This window comes from Bufo gargarizans, chromosome 2, assembly GCF_014858855.1.
Source record: "Bufo gargarizans isolate SCDJY-AF-19 chromosome 2, ASM1485885v1, whole genome shotgun sequence".
Lineage (NCBI taxonomy): Eukaryota > Metazoa > Chordata > Amphibia > Anura > Bufonidae > Bufo > Bufo gargarizans.
Window position 1 is genome coordinate 430839246 of NC_058081.1, and position 19509 is coordinate 430858754.

Here is a 19509-nt window from a genome sequence, read left to right on the forward strand (position 1 = left end):
CATGCCCCTCACGGAATACCTTGGGGTGTCTTCTTTCCCAAATGGGGTCACTTGTGGGGTAGTTATACTGTCCTGGCATTCTAGGGGCCCTAATGTGTGGTAAGTAGTTTGAAATCAAAATGTGTAAAAAATGACCGGTGAAATCCTAAAGGTGCTCTTTGGAATGTGGGCCCCTTTGCCCACCTAGGCGGCAAAAAAGTGTCACACATGTGGTATCGCCGTACTCAGAAGAAGTTGAGGAATGTGTTTTGGGGTGTCATTTTACATATAACCATGCTGGGTGAGAGAAATATCTTGGCAAAAGATAACTTTTCCCATTTTTTTTATACAAAGTTGTCTTTTGCCAAGATATTTATCTCACCCAGCATGGGTATATGTAAAATGACACCCCAAAACACATTCCCCAACTTCTCCTGAGTACGGCGATACCACATGTGTGACACTTTTTGCAGCCTAGATGCGCAAAGCGGCCCAAATTCCTTTTAGGAGGGCATTTATAGACATTTGGATCCCAGACTTCTTCTCACGCTTTCGGGCCCCTAAAATGCCAGGGCAGTATAAATACCCCACATGTGACCCCATTTTGGAAAGAAGACACCCCAAGGTATTCAATGAGGGGCATGTCGAGTTCATAGAAATTTTTTTTGGGGGCACAAGTTAGCGGAAATTGATTTATTTTTGTATTTTCTCACAAAGTCTCCCCTTCCCGGGACAAAAATTGAAATCTTTCATGGACTCAATATGCCCCTCACGGAATACCTTGGGGTGTCTTCTTTCCGAAATAGGGTCACATGTGGGGTATTTATACTGCCCTGGCATTTTAGGGGCCCGAAAGTGTGAGAAGAAGTCTGGAATATAAATGTCTAAAATATTTTACGCATTTGGATTCCGTGAGGGGTATGGTGAGTTCATGTGAGATTTTATTTTTTGACACAAGTTAGTGGAATATGAGACTTTGTAAGAAAAATAAAATAAAAATAAAATATCTATTTCCGCTAACTTGTGCCAAAAAATGTCTAAATGGAGCCTTACAGGGGGTGATCAGGGAGTCTGTATGGGGTGATCACCACCCTGTCATTGATCACCCCCCTGTAAGGCTCCATTCAGACGTCCGTATGTGTTTTGCGGATCCGATCCATGTATCCGTGGATCCGTAAAAAACATACGGACGTCTGAATGGAGCCTTACAGGGGGGTGATCAATGACAGGGGGGTGATCAATGACAGGGGGTTGATCAGGGAGTCTATATGGGGTGATCAGGGGTTAATAAGGGGTTATTAAGTGACGGGGGGGGTGTAGTGTAGTGTAGTGGTGTTTGGTGCTACTTTACTGAGCTACCTGTGTCCTCTGGTGGTCGATCCAAGCAAAAGGGACCACCAGAGGACCAGGTAGCAGATATATTAGACGCTGTTATCAAAACAGCGTCTAATATACCTGTTAGGGGTTAAAACAAATCGCATCTCCAGCCTGCCAGCAAATGATCGCCGCTGGCAGGCTGGAGATCCTGTCTCTTACCTTCCGATCCTGTGAACGAGCGCGCCTGTGTGCACGCGTTCCCAGGAAATCTCGGCTCACACGAGATGACGCGTATATGCGTCGCTGAGCCTGGGAGAGCCGCCTCCGGACCGCGATCCTGTGTTAGGCGGTCCGGAGGCAGTTAAAAGAATACTGGATGGCGAATAATAATTTTGTTGCACACGAATTGAGACTCCCAATTCCATTTATGATTGAATGTTGAATATTGAGTGATCTCTCCAAGGTAAGTTGTCATAAATATAAAAACATTCTTCTAAATAGGATACTGTTTTAGGCACTATTTTTGATCTCCTGAAGTTGGTTTTCACGAAGTTTTCCAAACTTGAAATAGGAGAAATGGACTAAGATATGGGAGGCCTGGAGATTTTAACCTTTCTCGTCCCCAATTCTATGTCCCAAACGTCCTAGGACTTTTCTTATACTTTTCCAAATCTTTCTTTTCCTTTTTCCTATTTTTCTTGTATTGGAATGATAGAGGGTTTCATTGCAAGGGTAGAGAGGGATGGGAAATGGGTGGCTATGGGTAAGGTAAAATAATAATTTTATACTGTAATTTTGTATGAAAACGAGAATGGTTTGTACATGTTTTATTCTAATAAAGATATTTAAAAAAAAAAAAAAAAAAAAAAAGTTGCTGACCTAGTGACAAACCTGAGACAGGTGAGGATCAGCAGATCTGTGTGTGACAGCGGAAGCTGTGATCAGATGTAACAGTGCAGAGGTTGCTGCTGCAGGGGAGGAGACAGCGTGATTCCTATGATGTGTGTGCTAAAGATCGTGTGATTGTACAGCAGGGAGCACACATTGGAGCACTGGATTAATACTACCTCATCCTGCTCAAGGTGATTGTTGTATGAGTTGTGGGGTTATGAATGACAAAGGGTGTTAGGGCCACTTGTTGATTGTGCTGTAGTTTGATCACCAAAGCCTAAACTTTAGCTGTAAGGCTGATGTGTACAGGAATCGACTGTAACCTTGATGTGTACATCGACTGCAAACCAATATGACTGCCAAGCAGAGAAAACTATTATTTGGGCAGCGTTTAGACTGGTCTCTGGAGGTTTATTTGTATTTTTTGCCTTCTGTATAACAGTGTATTGTTCTGAACTTCTGAGCTTCTTCATGTACTTGATGTGCTAAAATTAACTTCTGTACTGTGCGCTTCTATTCTGCACTGTAGCTTCTGGAGGACAGTGACACTGCACATTTATGGACACTAGTTGCCTAAAATAGACGTGTTATTTTCTACTATACAGTACCCTAAAAACAACATACTGTATTTGTAACACATTTGGCATAAGGCTTGCTCTCCAAATTGAAAACTACTAGGTGATGGAATGTTGCAGTCTGCATGTACATCAAAACTAGTGTAAACTTTTCTTAATACATTTCCATCAGCTACGTTAAAGGGAATGTGTCACCCTGGTTTTGGACTACTATCTAAAGTAATACATGAGTAGTACTGCAGGTCACTATTTTTTTTATTTTCCTACTGCCTCCCATTCAGCGGCTGTCAGAGTCAGAGCTGCTTTAACCACTTCACCCCGCTAGCTAAAACCCCCTTAATGACCAGGCCACTTTTTACACTTCTGCACTACACTACTTTCACCGTTTATTGCTCGGTCATGCAACTTACCACCCAAATGAATTTTACCTCCTTTTCTTCTCACTAATAGAGCTTTCATTTGGTGGTATTTCATTGCTGCTGACATTTTTACTTTTTTGTTATTAATCAAAATTTAACGATTTTTTTTGCAAACAAATGACATTTTTCACTTTAAGTTGTAAAATTTTGCAAAAAAAACGACATCCATATATAAATCTTTTGCTAAATTTATTGTTCTACATGTCTTTGATAAAAAAAAATGTTTGTCTGAAAATGATGATTTATTTTTTATTTAATTTTTTTCTTACAAAGTCTCATATTCCACTAACTTGTGACAAAAAATAAAAAATTCGAGGAACTCACCATGCCCCTCACGGAATACCCTGAGGTATCTTGTTTCCAAAATGGGGTCACTTGTGGGGTAGTTATACTGCCCTGGCATTCTAGGGGCCCTAATGTGTGCAAAGTAGTTTGAAATCAAAATCTGTAAAAAATGACCAGTGAAATCCAAAAGGTGCTCTTTGGAATGTGTGCCCCTTTGCCCACCTAGGCTGCAAAAAAGTGTCACACATCTGGTATCGCCGTACTCAGGAGAAGTTGGGGAATGTGTTTTGGGGTGTCATTTTACATATACCCATGCTGGGTGAGATAAATATCTTGGTTAAATGCCAACTTTGTATAAAAAAATGGGAAATGTTGTCTTTTGCCAATATATTTCTCTCACCCAGCATGGGTATATGTAAAATGACACCCCAAAACACATTGCCCAACTTCTCCTGAGTACGGCGATACCAGATGTGTGACACTTTTTTGCAGCCTAGGTGGGCAAAGGGGCACACATTCCAAAGAGCACCTTTAGGATTTCACCGGCCATTTTTTACAGATTTTGATTTCAAACTACTTCGCACACATTAGGGCCCCTAAATTGCCAGGGCAGTATAACTACCCCACAAGTGACCCCATTTTAGAAATAAGACACCCCAAGGTATTCTGTGAGGGGCATGGCGAGTTCCTAGAATGTTTTATTTTTTGTCACAAGTTAGTGGAATATGAGACTTTGTAAGAAAAAAAAATATATAAAAAATCATAATTTTCCGCTAACTTGTGACAAAAAATAAAAAATTCTAGGAACTCGCCATGCCCCTCACAGAATACCTTGGGGTGTGTTCTTTCCAAAATGGGGTCACTTGTGGGGTAGTTATACTGCCCTGGCATTCTAGGGGCCCTAATGTGTGGTAAGTAGTTTGAAATCAAAATGTGTAAAAAATGACCTGTGAAATCCTAAAGGTGCTGTTTGGAATGTGTGCCCCTTTGCCCACCTAGGCGGCAAAAAAGTGTCACACATGTGGTATCGCCGTACTCAGGAGAAGTTGGGGAATGTGTTTTGGGGTGTCATTTTACATATACCCATGCTGGGTGAGAGAAATATCTTGGCAAAACACAACTTTTCCCATTTTGTTATACAAAGTTAGCATTTGACCAAGATATTTATCTCACCCAGCATGGGTATATGTAAAATGACACCCCAAAACACATTCCCCAACTTCTCCTGAGTACGGCGATACCACATGTGTGACACTTTTTTGCAGCCTAGATGCGCAAAGCGGCCCAAATTCCTTTTAGGAGGGCATTTTTAGACATTTGGATCCCAGACTTCTTCTGACGCTTTCGGGCCCCTAAAAATCCAGGGCAGTATAAATACCCCACATGTGACCCCATTTTGGAAAGAAGACACCCCAAGGTATTCAATGAGGGGCATGGCGAGTTCATAGAATTATTTTTTTTGGCACAAGTTAGCGGAAATTGATTTTTTTTTGTATTTTCTCACAAAGTCTCCCTTTCCGCTAACTTGGGACAAAAATTTAAATCTTTCATGGACTCAATATGCCCCTCACGGAATACCTTGGGGTGTCTTCTTTCCGAAATGGGGTCACATGTGGGGTATTTATACTGCCCTGGCATTTTAGGGGCCCGAAAGCGTGAGAAGAAGTCTGTAATATAAATCTCTAAAAAATGTTATGCATTTGGATTCTGTGAGGGGTATGGTGAGTTCATGTGAGATTTTATTTTTTGACACAAGTTAGTGGAATATGAGACTTTGTAAGAAAAAACAAAACGAAAAAAAAAATTATTTCCGCTAACTTGGGCCAAAAAAAATGTCTGAATGGAGCCTTACAGGGGGGTGATCAATGACATGGGGGTGATCACCCATATAGACTTCCTGATCACCCCCCTGTCATTGATCACCCCCCTGTCATTGATCACCCCCCCCTGTAAGGCTCCATTCAGATGTCCGTATGATTTTTACGCATCCACAGATACATGGATCGGATCCGCAAAACACATACGGACGTCTGAATGGAGCCTTACAGGGGGGTGATCAATGACAAGGGGGTGATCACCCATATAGACTTCCTGATCACCCCCCTGTCATTGATCACCCCCTGTCATTGATCACCCCCCTGTAAGGCTCCATTCAGACGTCCGTATGATTTTTACGCATCCACAGATACATGGATCGGATCCGCAAAACACATACGGACGTCTGAATGGAGCCTTACAGGGGGGTGATCAATGACAAGGGGGTGATCACCCATATAGACTTCCTGATCACCCCCTTGTCATTGATCACCCCCCTGTCATTGATCACCCCCCTGTCATTGATCACCCCCCTGTAAGGCTCCATTCAGACGTCAGTATGATTTTTACGCATCCACAGATACATGGATCGGATCCGCAAAACACATACGGACATCTGAATGGAGCCTTACAGGGGGGTGATCAATGACAAGGGGGTGATCACCCATATAGACTTCCTGATCTGTGGATCCGTAAAAATCATACGGACGTCTGAATGGAGCCTTACAGGAGGGTGATCAATGACAGGGGGGTGATCAATGACAGGGGGGTGGTCAGGAAGTCTATATGGATGATCACCCCCTTGTCATTGATCACCCCCCCTGTAAGGCTCCATTCAGATGTCCGTATGTGTTTTGCGGATCCGATCCATGTATCTGTGGATGCGTAAAAATCATACGGACGTCTGAATGGAGCCTTACAGGGGGGTGATCAATGACAGGGGGGTGATCAGGAAGTCTATATGGGTGATCACCCGCCTGTCAGTGATCACCCCCTTGTAAGGCTCCATTCAGACGTCCGTATGTGTTTTGCGGATCCGATCCATGTATCTGTGGATCCGTAAAAATCATACGGACGTCTGAATGGAGCCTTACAGGGGGGTGATCAATGACCGGGGGGTGATCAATGGCAGGGGGGTGATCAATGACGGGGGGGGGGGGGGGTGATCAGGGAGTCTATATGAAGTGATCAGGGGTTCATAAGGGGTTAATAAGTGACAGGGGGGTGTAGTGTAGTGTAGGTGGTGTTTGCTGCTACTTTACTGATCTACCGGTGTCCTCTGGTGGTCGATCCAAACAAAAGGGACTACCAGAGGATCAGGTAGCAGGTATATTAGACGCTGTTATCAAAACAGCGTCTAATATACCTGTTAGGGGTTAAAAAAAATCACATCTCCAGCCTGCCAGCGAGCGATCGCCGCTGGCAGGCTGGAGATCCACTCGCTTACCTTCAGTTCCTGTGAACGCGCGCGCCTGTGTGCGCGTTCACAGGAAATCTCGGGTATCGCGAGATGACGCGCCGATGTGTCGTTGAGCGCCCAGCCTCCGCCTCCGAACCGCAGATCTGCGTTAGGCGGTCCGGAGGCGGTTAAAATACATTGTCAAGACTGCATGCACACAGGAATACTCTCCATTTATGTTAAAACAGCACTGCAGTCCAGACTGTATATTTTAGTGCACCTTTGAGTTCTGACAGCGGGGGAACTGGGGGCAGTAGAAAAAAAAAGTGATTTAGATTCCTTGTCTGCAGTACTACGCATGTATTACTGTAGATAATACTGTAGTCAAAAATCGAAGTGACAGATCCCATTTAAAGGGGTTCTACACTTTTTTCTTACTGATGATCTACTATACACTTCCATTATTTTCATTGTTCTGCTCCTCTAAAGGAGGAGTAGCAGTCGTGTGAACTTACCCTCAGGGCTCATGCACAAATGCCAGCCGTGACAGTATTGCGGCCCGCAAACAGCAAGTCTGCAATATACGGGTACTGGCTGTGTGCGTACCATATGATGGATGCAATCCCGAAGATACGGAACTGAGGCATGAAGTGAAAGGCCACTGAAACACTATAGAGCGCTTCCGTGGCATATCAGCCCGTGCCTACAAACTGTAAAAAAATAAAACATGCTCTAGTTTTGAAGGTGAATGGTTCTGTATCAGCCAGTTCAGGCCACACGGATGGTGCTAATGCATTGGGGACTACAATTTGCGGTCCCCAATGCATTGCATGTGCGGCACACGTTCATGTGCATGAGCCCTTTTAGTTACTAGATTTTTGGAAATTGGTCGTTGATCCAGGATGTTATTTAGGGAGCTCCTGTGAATGAGGAGAATTGGTCTCATACCGCTATCCAGTACATTAGCTTGCAGTGTTGAGGTAGAGGTAGTCTTTTTTCAGCCTTATAAACAATTTTGCTAAGTCTCTACTCACATCTTGTTTATGAATATGAGATAGAACAGGCACTCAGAACATTAGGAGTTCACGTGGGACCGAGATGTGTAGTTTAAGAATTTATTAAACAATATACCCTGTGAACACTGGGTTAAAAATACTTATAAAATATAAAAATAGTCAATAAAAGCATATATTTGAACACACTGCCCATGTAGTTCTCTATGCCAAAGAAAGCTGCATCCGTATCTTCCCCTGTGGGTCCGACTCGTTGGATCACAGTCGTCTGTGGCAAAGCGAATCAGGGCTGATTGTATTCCAAATACGGTTGCTGGTATACAAATTTCATATAATATGTGCATACAAATTGAATATAAAATATAGAAAGTATAACAGATATCACCATGCAGAACGCAAGATATAGCTTGTTCGGGTGTTATTGTTCCATATAGTATAGAGATTGTCCATCCGCTGTAGTTGTCTCAAAATTCTGAGTGCACTAGGTATTATTTCAATTGTCCAGCAGGTCTATATTACACACTCATTTGTGTCGTTTTTGTTATTCAACAATGTGGTGCAACTCCACTTATATTAGAATTGTGTTTACTCACTGTGGTCTCAATGTAACCATTCCGCGGGAGGGTTACTGTCGTGGCGTCCCACGCTTCAACCTTTCTCCGCTGTAGCTGTGATGTTTCCGGTTCTGCCCAAGTCTCGTCTCTAATCTCGCGACGCTCTCTAAGCTATGCTTTCGTGAGTCCTACACCAATTCTTGTACAACGTCTTTGTTGTGAATAAAATTTTCGTCTTTCAGTACATGGCCATGCACCGCCGGGATGGTTATCTCACAGGTATTACACCCAGACGCGTTTCGAGATGTCTTATCTCTTTTTTTTTTTTAAGTATGCAGCTGGCATTTTCAGACATATCCCAGCAAAGAAAGACTAGGACATTCACCACTGTAAAGGCATAGAGGAGCAGGCCATACTCATTGACTCTCACTGTAACAAAAACACTGCGTGTTTATGGTCAGTCTACAGTATCTACAGTATTTTAGCACAGGAGAGGCACATATATGTAGTTTGGCTCATATATAATTTCTCTAATGTAAAAAGGTAGACCGTACATGGCAATCAGTTAGTCATCATGACACCACAAGACTGACAGGCTCAAATCAGGAAATATCTAATAGAAACTTCACATGGCTGTCATGCTAACATTTAATGTAGAAACATTGCACTGTGCATGTAGCAGCAGAGCCTTTTAAGCTGTGTGGCCAGCTCTGATTTTTGGATGAATTTGATTTGTACAAAATGATTTGTATACATACATTTTAGATAATTTATAGAGATTTGCACAGCATATGTTTTGAATGAGCAAAATGAAGTCTTCAAATGAAAATAAACATATACACTACTAGAAAATGATAAAAGAACACCTACAATATGGCAGTGCTAGATGGTGTTACATGTAGTGATCAAAGTTCAGAGAGCATTACTTTACATACAGATTCTCCATAAACTTTTCTTGTCTGGCATCACTGTTGTTGTTTTTTGTATGACACCACTTTTTTTCATCTTGTCTTTTACAGTACTGTTGATTGTTTTTGAATTGTTCACTATGTCTGCTAGACAAAGTTGTGTACTATTTGTGCAATTACCGGATTTTGTAAAGGGAGAAATAGTGGGACTTTGAGAAGTTGAATGGGTTATCCCTAAATTCTTGGAGAGAGTTGGAAGAGAGGTTTTTGTAGTGCTTCGATGGTGTCAACAGTGGTGAGAGAACAGTCACACACATAAAGAGGGTTTTGGATGATCAAGACAGACAGATGCACACCAAGATCATCATACAAGAAGAAATCATGCATAATGTAGAGACACACAGGAGGAACAGCAGGTGTTATGTTTTAGGGCGCCATTAACTGCCATGGTCTTTCCCATCCAGTCTTCATAGAGGGGACATTTGGCAGCCTTTGATATGTCCAGGACATCATAGAACATGTCCTGTCCTTTTTTATTTTTTTACAGGAGATGTGTTGTTCTAATGTAGTGCCCTGGAGCAGGGAGTACTTTGACATTTGGACATTTGCCTATTTCCCCTATGCAAAGTTAAAACTCCATACTTTATTTCACCTAAAAGGGTTAACTTGCACTGTTTAATACTGTGTAACTGCATTTTCTATGCACGTTGTGATATATATAATGTTCATTATCACTGTATTTACAGGGCTCTGTGGAAAGGGTTAATGAATACTGAGAGACTGTTAGGGCTTTGAATGAGAAGCTGGTAATTTTCCACGGCTGTCATAGGGTTTAAAGAAGACCATGTTTTGGAGGGAAAAACTCAGACGTTGTTTACCACCATGTTTTGGAGGGGGAAAACCCAGACTTGTCTACCACCAAAAAGAAGACAGCCTGACCTTTTAAATGTCTGGTTTTAGCTCTATTGTTATGTCTGGAAACGTGTTTTTGTCTGGATGACCTGCTGTGTCATTGCCATTGAGTATCATTGAAGCTCTAATGTAAGTCTATACCAGACGGGAGCTGAAACAATGTATCTGTGCTGAGTTTCTCCACTCCACCCTTCCAACTAGAAGGTTCTAGTCTAGAAAAAACGGTATATAAGAAGAGCAGTCAGCACCCCTAGTGTGCTGCAGTTAGAGAACAGTGCTTGGAAGAGGAGACTCTGCCAGACTACTGACTGACCAGAAGTAGATGCTGTGACGGGGATACGCTGATGCAGACCCTGGATCACCAGCTTTGGACCAGGTTACCAGCCTTCTAAAGAGAAAGAGGGATAGCTAGCTCAGGCCTTTCCATCAGCATCAAACCCTTCTTCTGCCAGGGAGGAGACTGGAGAAGCCAGCCCAATGCCTCGCCTGTATTGTTTTGCACCTGAATTGGTCCAATAAAGAAGCACCCTGGTTTACTGCAGACCCTGACTCTCTGGAATTATTTCCCATTGGGGTGCACCACACCTTACCATCCCTTTGCGGAGAGCAGCAACGCGTGGTGACACTTTGACGGTGTCCGGGGGATCCAGCGTAGCGTTGGGGCTACCCCAAACCCGGCCACTGCACTAAGATAACGCCAACCCACAAAACTCCTGAACTACACAACAAACTCTTCAGGATATCTAGCAGCTCCCCTGGCCAGCTCATTCACCAGATCTCTCTCCATCGAGAATGTCAGGGACTGGATGGGGTGACGAAACTCCCATGCACAGCAGCCAACAACAGCATTGGTTGAACTATGGGCCAAGTTGAAAGCACTTGGAATGACATACCACAGGAGGATATCCAGCATCTGTATGACCTTTACCATACCAATGTGACCCTGGCTCAACATATACAGTCAGGTCCATAAATATTGGGACATCGACACAATTGTAACATTTTTGGCTCTATACACCACCACAATGGATTTGAAATGAAATGAACAAGATGTACTTTAACTTCGGACTGTCAGCTTTAATTTGAAGGTATTTACATCCAAATCAGGTGAACGGTGTAGGAATTACAACAGTTTGCATATGTGCCTCCCACTTGTTAAGGGACCAAAAGTAATGGGTCAATTGACTTCTCAGCTGTTCCATGGCAAGGTGTGTGTTATTCCCTCATTATCCCAATTACAATGAGCAGATAAAAGGTCCAAAATTCATTTCAAGTGTGCTATTTGCATTTGGAATCTGTTGCTGTCAATTCTCAAGATGAGATCCAAAGAGCTGTCACTATCATTGAAGCAAGTCATCATTAGGCTGAAAAAACACAACAAACCCATCAGAGAGATGACAAAAACATTAGGCGTGGCCAAAACAACTGTTTGGAACATTCTTAAAAAGAAGGAACGCATCGGTGTGCTCAGCAACACCAAAAGACCTGGAAGACCACGGAAAACAACTGTGGTGGATGACCGAAAAATTATTTCTCTGGTGAAGATAACACCCTTCACAACAGTTGGCCAGATCAAGAACACTCTCCAGGAGGTAGGTGTATGTATATCAAAGTCAACAATCAAGAGACGACTTCACTAGAGTGAATACAGAGGGTTTACCACAAGATGTAAACAATTGGTGAGCCTCAAAAACAGGAAGGCCAGATTAGAGTTTGCCAAACAACATCTAAAAACGCCTTCACAGTTCTGGAACAACATTCTATGGACAGATGAAGCCAAGATCAGCTTGAACCAGAGTGATGGGAAGAGAAAAGTATGGAGAAGGAAAGGAACTGCTCATGATCCTAAGCATACCACCTCATCAGTGAAGCATGGTGTTGGTAGTGTCATGGTGTGGGCATGCATGGCTGCCAATGGAACTGGTTCTCTTGTATTTATTGATGATTTGACTGCTGACAAAAGCAGCAGGATTAATTCTGAAGTGTTTTGGGCAATATTATCTGCTCATTATAAGCCAAATGCTTCAGAACTCATTGGACGGCGCTTCACAGTGCAGATGGACAATGACCCAAAACATACTGAAAAAGCAACCAAAGAGTTGTTTAAGGGAAAGAAGTGGAATGTTATGCAATGGCCAAGTCAATCACCTGGCCTGAATCTGATTGAGCATGCATTTCACTTGCTGAAGACAAAACTGAAGGAAAAATGCCCCAAGAACAAGCAGGAACTAAAGACAGTTGCCGTAGAGGCCTGGCAGAGCATCACCAGGGATGAAACCCAGCGTCTGGTGATGTCTAGGCGATGTCAGACTTCAGGCTGTAATTGACTGCAAAGGATTTGCAACCAAGTATTAAAAAGTGAAAGTTTGATTTATGATTATTATTCTGTCCCATTACATTTGGTCCCTTAACAAGTGGGAGACACATATGCAAACTGTTGTAATTCCTACACCGGTCACCTGATTTTGATGTAAATATCCTCAAATTAAAGCTTACAGTCTGCAGTTAAAGCACATCTTGTTTGTTTCATTTCAAATCCATTGCGGTGGTGTATAAATGTCCCAATATTAATGGACCTGACTGTATACCCTGCTGCAGAACCCAAAATAAAAGGTGCACCACCTTGGTTGTATTATTGACCAAGCACCATTAGCAGTGTATACTTTGTCAGTCTCAGCTCAATCACATTGTTTTCCAGGCAATTTTTTTTCATTTTCCAGAAGTTTACTTCAAACACAACTGTATACAGTCTTATACATTTGTGACAGGTATATTTGACAGATACAAAAGTAGACAGTGTCATACCTGTTTTTGCAGTATACTGTTTTATATACTAGAAGTCAATGGACTTACATTTACACCCATTGTTTTGCAGTGCCTTTTTTGTTGTATACTTTTTCTTCTATGGTGCTAGAAAAAGTGAAACATCACTATGTGCTCATATTTCACATTTTTTTTTGTGCCATAATCTCCTCTTCTTATTCCTCAGCAAATAGTGTGAAAAAGGTAGTTCTCTCAGAGAATGTCACATACTTTTTGCCTTCAATGAAGTACAATGGGGATCATTCATTAAGACCAGCGTTTTAGACACCGATCTTAATAAGCCCTTTAGCTGGCAATGGACCTCTACATAACTTCAGCAGATCCACCGCAACTTCTATATGTATGTGTTCATAAAGCATAGAACACATGGGGAAAGCAGCCTTCTTGAATCTGCAAACAGGGGTTACCCCCTGCCCTTGTCTATTTCAGAAGTCGCATAGCAGTGAATGAAGAATGCTGCACATATGTGGCCTCATCTTCAATCATAACGTCAGTCCGTTCTTGAGATAGGGTCGAGTCCAATGGGTGAGACCAGTACCTTTCAGACAGTTTATGGCATATGCTGTGACTATGCAATAAATGTGAAAGTTAGGAAAACCTCTTTAAGTTTGCAAATTATTCTCATACTCATACTTGAAGTGATGAATAGTAGAACAAATCAAAAAGTTTATTGGAACCCACGCTTGATCCAATAAAAGTATCTTTAAATATCACAGGCACTTGCCCTGAGTCAGGTTGGGCAATATGGATTCTAATTAAAACCAATGTCTGCTATATAGTCCATAAGGTATTTTTCTATATACATACTTGATACTATGACTATTGTCCCTGACTCCTTGTACAACATAATGTACGATCCTCCTCTATATATATATATTATTTAGGATGATAGCTTTACCGGATAATTACCGCTTGATTTTTTACTATTTATATTTACATCTATGCCCTTTCTAAATGAAACCAATGGCTGCTATATAGTCCATAAGGTATTTTTATATACAGTCATGTGAAAAAATTAGGACACCCTTTGAAAGCATGTGGTTTTTTGTAACATTTTTAATAAAAGGTTATTTCATCTCCGTTTCAACAATACAGAGAGATTAAAGTAATCCAACTGAACAAAGAAAACTGAAGAAAAGTCTTTTCAAGATCTTCTGTAAATGTCATTCTACAAAAATGCCTATTCTAACTGAGGAAAAAGATAGGACACCCTCACATGTATTCCCTCTTAAATTGGCTCAGATCTCACACAGGTATATCACACCAGGTGCACATAATTAGTAGATCGTTACTCTGCATGTTGAATGAGGCTTGCCCTATTTAAACCTCAGACATTTAGTTTGGTGTGCTCCTGACTGTTGAAGTGAGAGTGAGCACCATGGTGAGAGCAAAAGAGCTGTCAGAGGACTTCAGAAAAAAGATTGTAGCAGCCTATGAGTCTGGGAAGGGATTTAAAAAGATCTCAAAAGATTTTGAAATCAGCCATTCCACTGTCCGGAAGATAGTCTACAAGTGGAGGGCTTTCAAAACAACTGCCAACATGCCCAGGACTGGTCGCCCCAGCAAGTTCACCCCAAGAGCAGACCGCAAGATGCTAAAAGAGGTCTCCAAAAACCCTAAAGTGTCATCTCGAGAACTACAGCAGGCTCTGGCTACTGTTGATGTAGAAGTACATGCCTCTACAATCAGAAAGAGACTGTACAAGTTTAACTTGCATGGGAGGTGTGCAAGGAGGAAACCTTTGCTTTCCAAGAGAAACATCGAGGCCAGACTGACATTTGCCAGAGATAAAGTTGACAAAGACCAGGACTTCTGGAATAATGTTCTTTGGACAGATGAGTCCAAAATTGAATTATTTGGACACAACAGCAGAGGACATGTTTGGCGTAAACCAAACACAGCATTCCAAGAAAAGAACCTCATACCAACTGTGAAGCATGGAGGTGGAAGTGTCATGGTTTGGGGCTGCTTTGCTGCAGCAGGACCTGGTCAGCTCACCATCATAGAATCCACGATGAATTCTACTGTGTATCAGAAGGTGCTTGAAGAACATGTGAGACCATCAGTTAGAAAATTAAAGCTGAAGCGGAACTGGACCATGCAACATGACAATGACCCAAAACATACTAGTAAATCAACCAAAGATTGGCTGAAAAAGAAGAAATGGAGAGTCCTGGAATGGCCAAGTCAAAGTCCAGATTTGAATCCCATTGAGATGCTGTGGGGTGACTTGAAAAGGGCTGTACGTGCAAGAAACCCCTCAAACATCTCACAGCTGAAAAAGTTCTGCATTGAGGAGTGGGGTAAAATTTCCTCAGACCGATGTCGAAGACTGGTAGATGGCTACAAGAACCGTCTCACTGCAGTTATTTCAGCCAAAGGAGGTAACACTCGCTATTAGGGGCAAGGGTGTCCTATCTTTTTCCTCAGTTAGAATAGGCATTTTTGTAGAATGACATTTACAGAAGATCTTGAAAAGACTTTTCTTCAGTTTTCTTTGTTTAGTTGGATTACTTTAATCTCTCTGTATTGTTGAAACGGAGATGAAATAACCTTTTATTAAAAATGTTACAAAAAACCACATGCTTTCAAAGGGTGTCCTAATTTTTTCACATGACTGTATACATACTTGATACTATGACTATTGTCCCTGTCTCCTCTATATATACCTTGGCCACAAATAATCTCTGCCTACCGTCCAGCCTCTAAGTACTTTAGACATCACAGAGGAGGCATGGCTTTAACCGAAGGGAATGCCCTCTGACCGGCCTCATCCAGTCATGTGGCATTGTGAGTCATCTGATTTGTCACATGATCGGCTCTGGGTCGGGTCATGTTTGGCAAGAGGCGGATTTTGAGTGTTTGAGCGGGGGTTTAAATAGAGCCACTCAGACACTCACATTGTTGCTACCACATAGGGACAGCGTCCCAGTACCCCTGTCTCTCCACTGTACCCTCCCTCCTGTCAATTGCTTACTGGATTTTGTACTGTTCTGAGGGCAGTTATAGGTCGCATCTATTAATACCTTTTTTGGTGTGTCCTTTGTCTCTGTTTGTATACATATTTTTGGACCTTTTTTTAACAATATATTATTAAATGTTATGTTTTAATTGTGGTGAGTTATTTATGTGAAATTAGTTCCTCAAAGGATTATAAATAATAATCAATTTATTAAATACAATACCTTCTAAAAACAATGCATTTCTGGGCTCTAGGGGCCCTCCCTCAGGTTGCAGAAGTGACAGGTCATACACAATCATGTTTTGTGTCACCATTTTCTGTAAGCCATATTATTTTTATTTTTATGGCAATGGTCTTGTGTGAGGGTTCATTTTTTACAGGATGAGTTGATGTTTTTATTGGTGCCATTTTGGGATACATAGTATTTTTAATGGCTCAATGGTGCACTTTTTGCAAGGCGAGGTGACCCAAAAAATGGCTGTTTTGGCAGTGTTTTAATTTTTTTATGTTGTTTACCTGACGGGGTAGATCATGTGATATTTCTATAGCACTGATCATTATGGATGCAGTGATATCTAATATGCCTATTTTTCACTAGTAAATGGCTTGATGAGAGGAAAGTGCTCTTTTAAAAAAAACTTTTTCTTATTTTTATAAAATACCTTTTTTAAACTGACAGTTGCCTATAACTGGTACTCATAGGCTTCAGTAACTGGCAGACTCAAAGCGCCTGTCTGAGGCCTTATGCTGCCTTAGCAGCCATTGGCACCATTAAATTGCATGGTGGGGAGACGATGGGAGCTCCCTCCCTCTTTAAACCCCTTAGCTCTATCGGTCCACATCCAAGTGGTTAAGGGTGAGTTCACATCACCGTTATGGATTCCGTTATTGTTTTTCACTATAACATGGTTATACTACTGTCATCTCTTTTCATTCTCTTTAGACTGTTCTTTTTTTCTGGTAGCTACCAATGTTTATATACTATAGTTCTCAAACAATCACATTAAACTAATCACCATTCAACTCTTTTCATACGTTAACCCTTTAGTGACCAGCCTGTTTTGGGCCTTAGTGACAAAGTATTTTTTATTTTTTACTTTAATACTTTAGTGACCAACCAGTTTTCTGCATTGGTGACCAAGCACTTTTTTTTTTTTTTTTCCCTATTTTTTCTTCCTATTTCAAGAGATATAACTCAAGGGCATATATTTTTGCAGAACAAGTTGTAATTTTAAATGACACCATTTAGAGTTCACATAGAGAAATGAGCTGATATCTGTGGTGTTAGGGCTGTTAGTACATCCAGTAATATACTCAATTGGCTAAATGTAGATATGGTCCAAGACAAGTTAAATAGGGTAAATGTGGACAAGGCTCCAGGTCAAGATGGATTACACCCAACAGTGCTTAAAGAGCTCAATTCAGTCATTGCTGTGCCCCTGTTTACATTTTTTAAAGATTCTCTAGGTACTGGTACAGTGCTATGTGATTGTCTCAAGGCAAACGTGGTGCCAATATTCAAAAAAGGAGCAAGGTCCTTCACAGATAATTATAGACCAGTTAGTTCAACTTCTATTGTAGGAATCATGTTTGAAGGGCTCTTAAGGTACTATTTACAGGAGTATGTGACTGTAAATTATATTATAAGTGATAACCAACAAGGACAGAAGTTGTCAGACTAACCTGATTTGTTTTTATGAGGAGGTGAGTAGTAGCCTGGACAGAGGGGCGGCTGTGGATGTAGTGTTTTGGATATTGCAAAGGCTTTTGATACTGTCCCTCATAGACGTTTAATAGGTAAAGTAAGGTCTATAGGCTTGGAAAGTATAGTTTGTAATTGGATTGAAAACTGGCTGAAGGACCGTGTCCAGAGTGTTGTGGTCAATGATTCCTATTCAGAATGGTCCCGGGTTATAAGTGGTGTACCCCAAGGTTCAGTGCTGGGCCCTTTATTATTTAATTTATTAATGATATCGAGGAAGAGATTAATAGCACCATTTCTATTTTTACAGATGATACTAAGCTATGTTGAACTGTACAGTCTATAGAAGATGTCCATATACTACAAGCTGACTTGAACACTCTGAGTGATTGGGCATCAACTTGGCAAATGAGGTTCAATGTGGACAAATGTAAAGTTATGCATCTTGGTAGTAATAATCTCTGTTCTTCATACGGTCAGGTCCATAAATATTGGGACATTGACACAATTCTAAATTTTTTGCTCTATACACCACCGCAATGGATTTGAAATGAAACAAACAAGATGTGCTTTAACTGCAGACTGTCAACTTTAATTTGAGGGTATTTACATCCAAATCAGGTGAACGGTGTAGGAATTACAATAGTTCGAATATGTGCCTCCCACTTGTTAACCCCTTAAGGACACATGACGTATCGGTACGGCATGTTTCCCGAGTCCTTAAGGACACATGACGTACCGGTACGTCATGTGTTGTTCCGATCACTGCCGTGCGGCCGGCTGTGATCGGAACAAGGTGCCTGCTCAAATCATTGAGCAGGCACCTCGGCTAAATGCGCGGGGGGGTCCCGTGACCCCCCCATGTCCGCGATCGCAACAAACCGCAGGTCAATTCAGACCTGCGGTTTGTTGCGCTTTCTGCAGTTTCTGATCGCTGCGGTCCCTGACCGCGGCGATCAGAAACTTTAGTGTGGCGAAAATATATATTTGTCACCCCCCCTGCACCTCTGAATGATTTTAGCCCGGTGGGAGGTGCAGGGGGGGTGTTGCGGGCGGTGGGGGCGGTGCGGGAGGCGGGCGGTGCGGCAGGCGGGATCGCGATCCCCCGCCCGCCTCCTATTGCGGAATCGTTGGTGTACAGTGGGTATACCAGGGTGCCAGCACATTGCTGGCACCCTGGTATAAACGGCTGACATCGGTGATGCGATGTCAGCCGTTTAACCCTTTCCATACAGCGGTCCGTACGGACCGCTGTATGGAAAAAGTTAACAGTAAGAGGGAGCTCCCTCCCTCTCCAATCGGGGGGCTGCAGTGCCTTTGCAGCCCCCCGATGGAGAGGGAGAGAGCCCCCAGACAGCCCCCCAGAGCCCCGTCCTTACCCTTCCCCGTCTGCGCAGTTCTGACCATAACTGAGCAGACGGGGAAGGTTCCCATGGCAACAGGACGCCTGCTCAGGCGTCCTGCTGTCCATGGTGCTGAACAGATCTGTGCTGAAAGCATAGATCTGTTCAGTGTAAGTAAAATACAGTACAGAGCCCTATATAGAGTACAGTACTGTATTATACAGACATCAGACCCACTGGATCTTCAAGAACCAAGTGGGTCTGGGTCAAAAAAAAAGTGAAAAAAAGGTAAAAATCAAAAAACACATTTATCACTGATTAAAAATTAAAAAAATTAAATTCCCTACACATGTTTGGTATCGCCGCGTCCGTAACGACCTGATCTATAAAACGGTCATGTTACTTTACCCGAACGGTGAACGCCATAAAAATAAAAAATAAAAAACTATGATGAAATTGAAATTTTGTCCACCTTACTTCCCAAAAAAAGGTAATAAAAGTGATCAAAAAAGTCGCATGTACGCCAAAATTGTAACAATCAAACCGTCATCTCATCTCGCAAAAAATGAGACCCTACTTAAGATAATCGCCCAAAAACTGAAAAAACTATGG

The 19509-nt window shown here is 42.0% G+C and overlaps 1 protein-coding gene across 1 annotated transcript in view; it reads left to right on the top strand.

Moving 5' to 3' along the window:
* Positions 1-2227: 2227 nt before the first annotated feature.
* The window catches only part of SAR1B (secretion associated Ras related GTPase 1B), a 122686-nt gene continuing 105404 nt past the window's right edge, over positions 2228-19509 (top strand). Inside the window, exon 1 of the mRNA XM_044280919.1 lies at positions 2228-2378. The gene's annotated coding sequence lies outside the window, so the exon portion shown is untranslated. The remainder of the gene's footprint in view (positions 2379-19509) is intronic.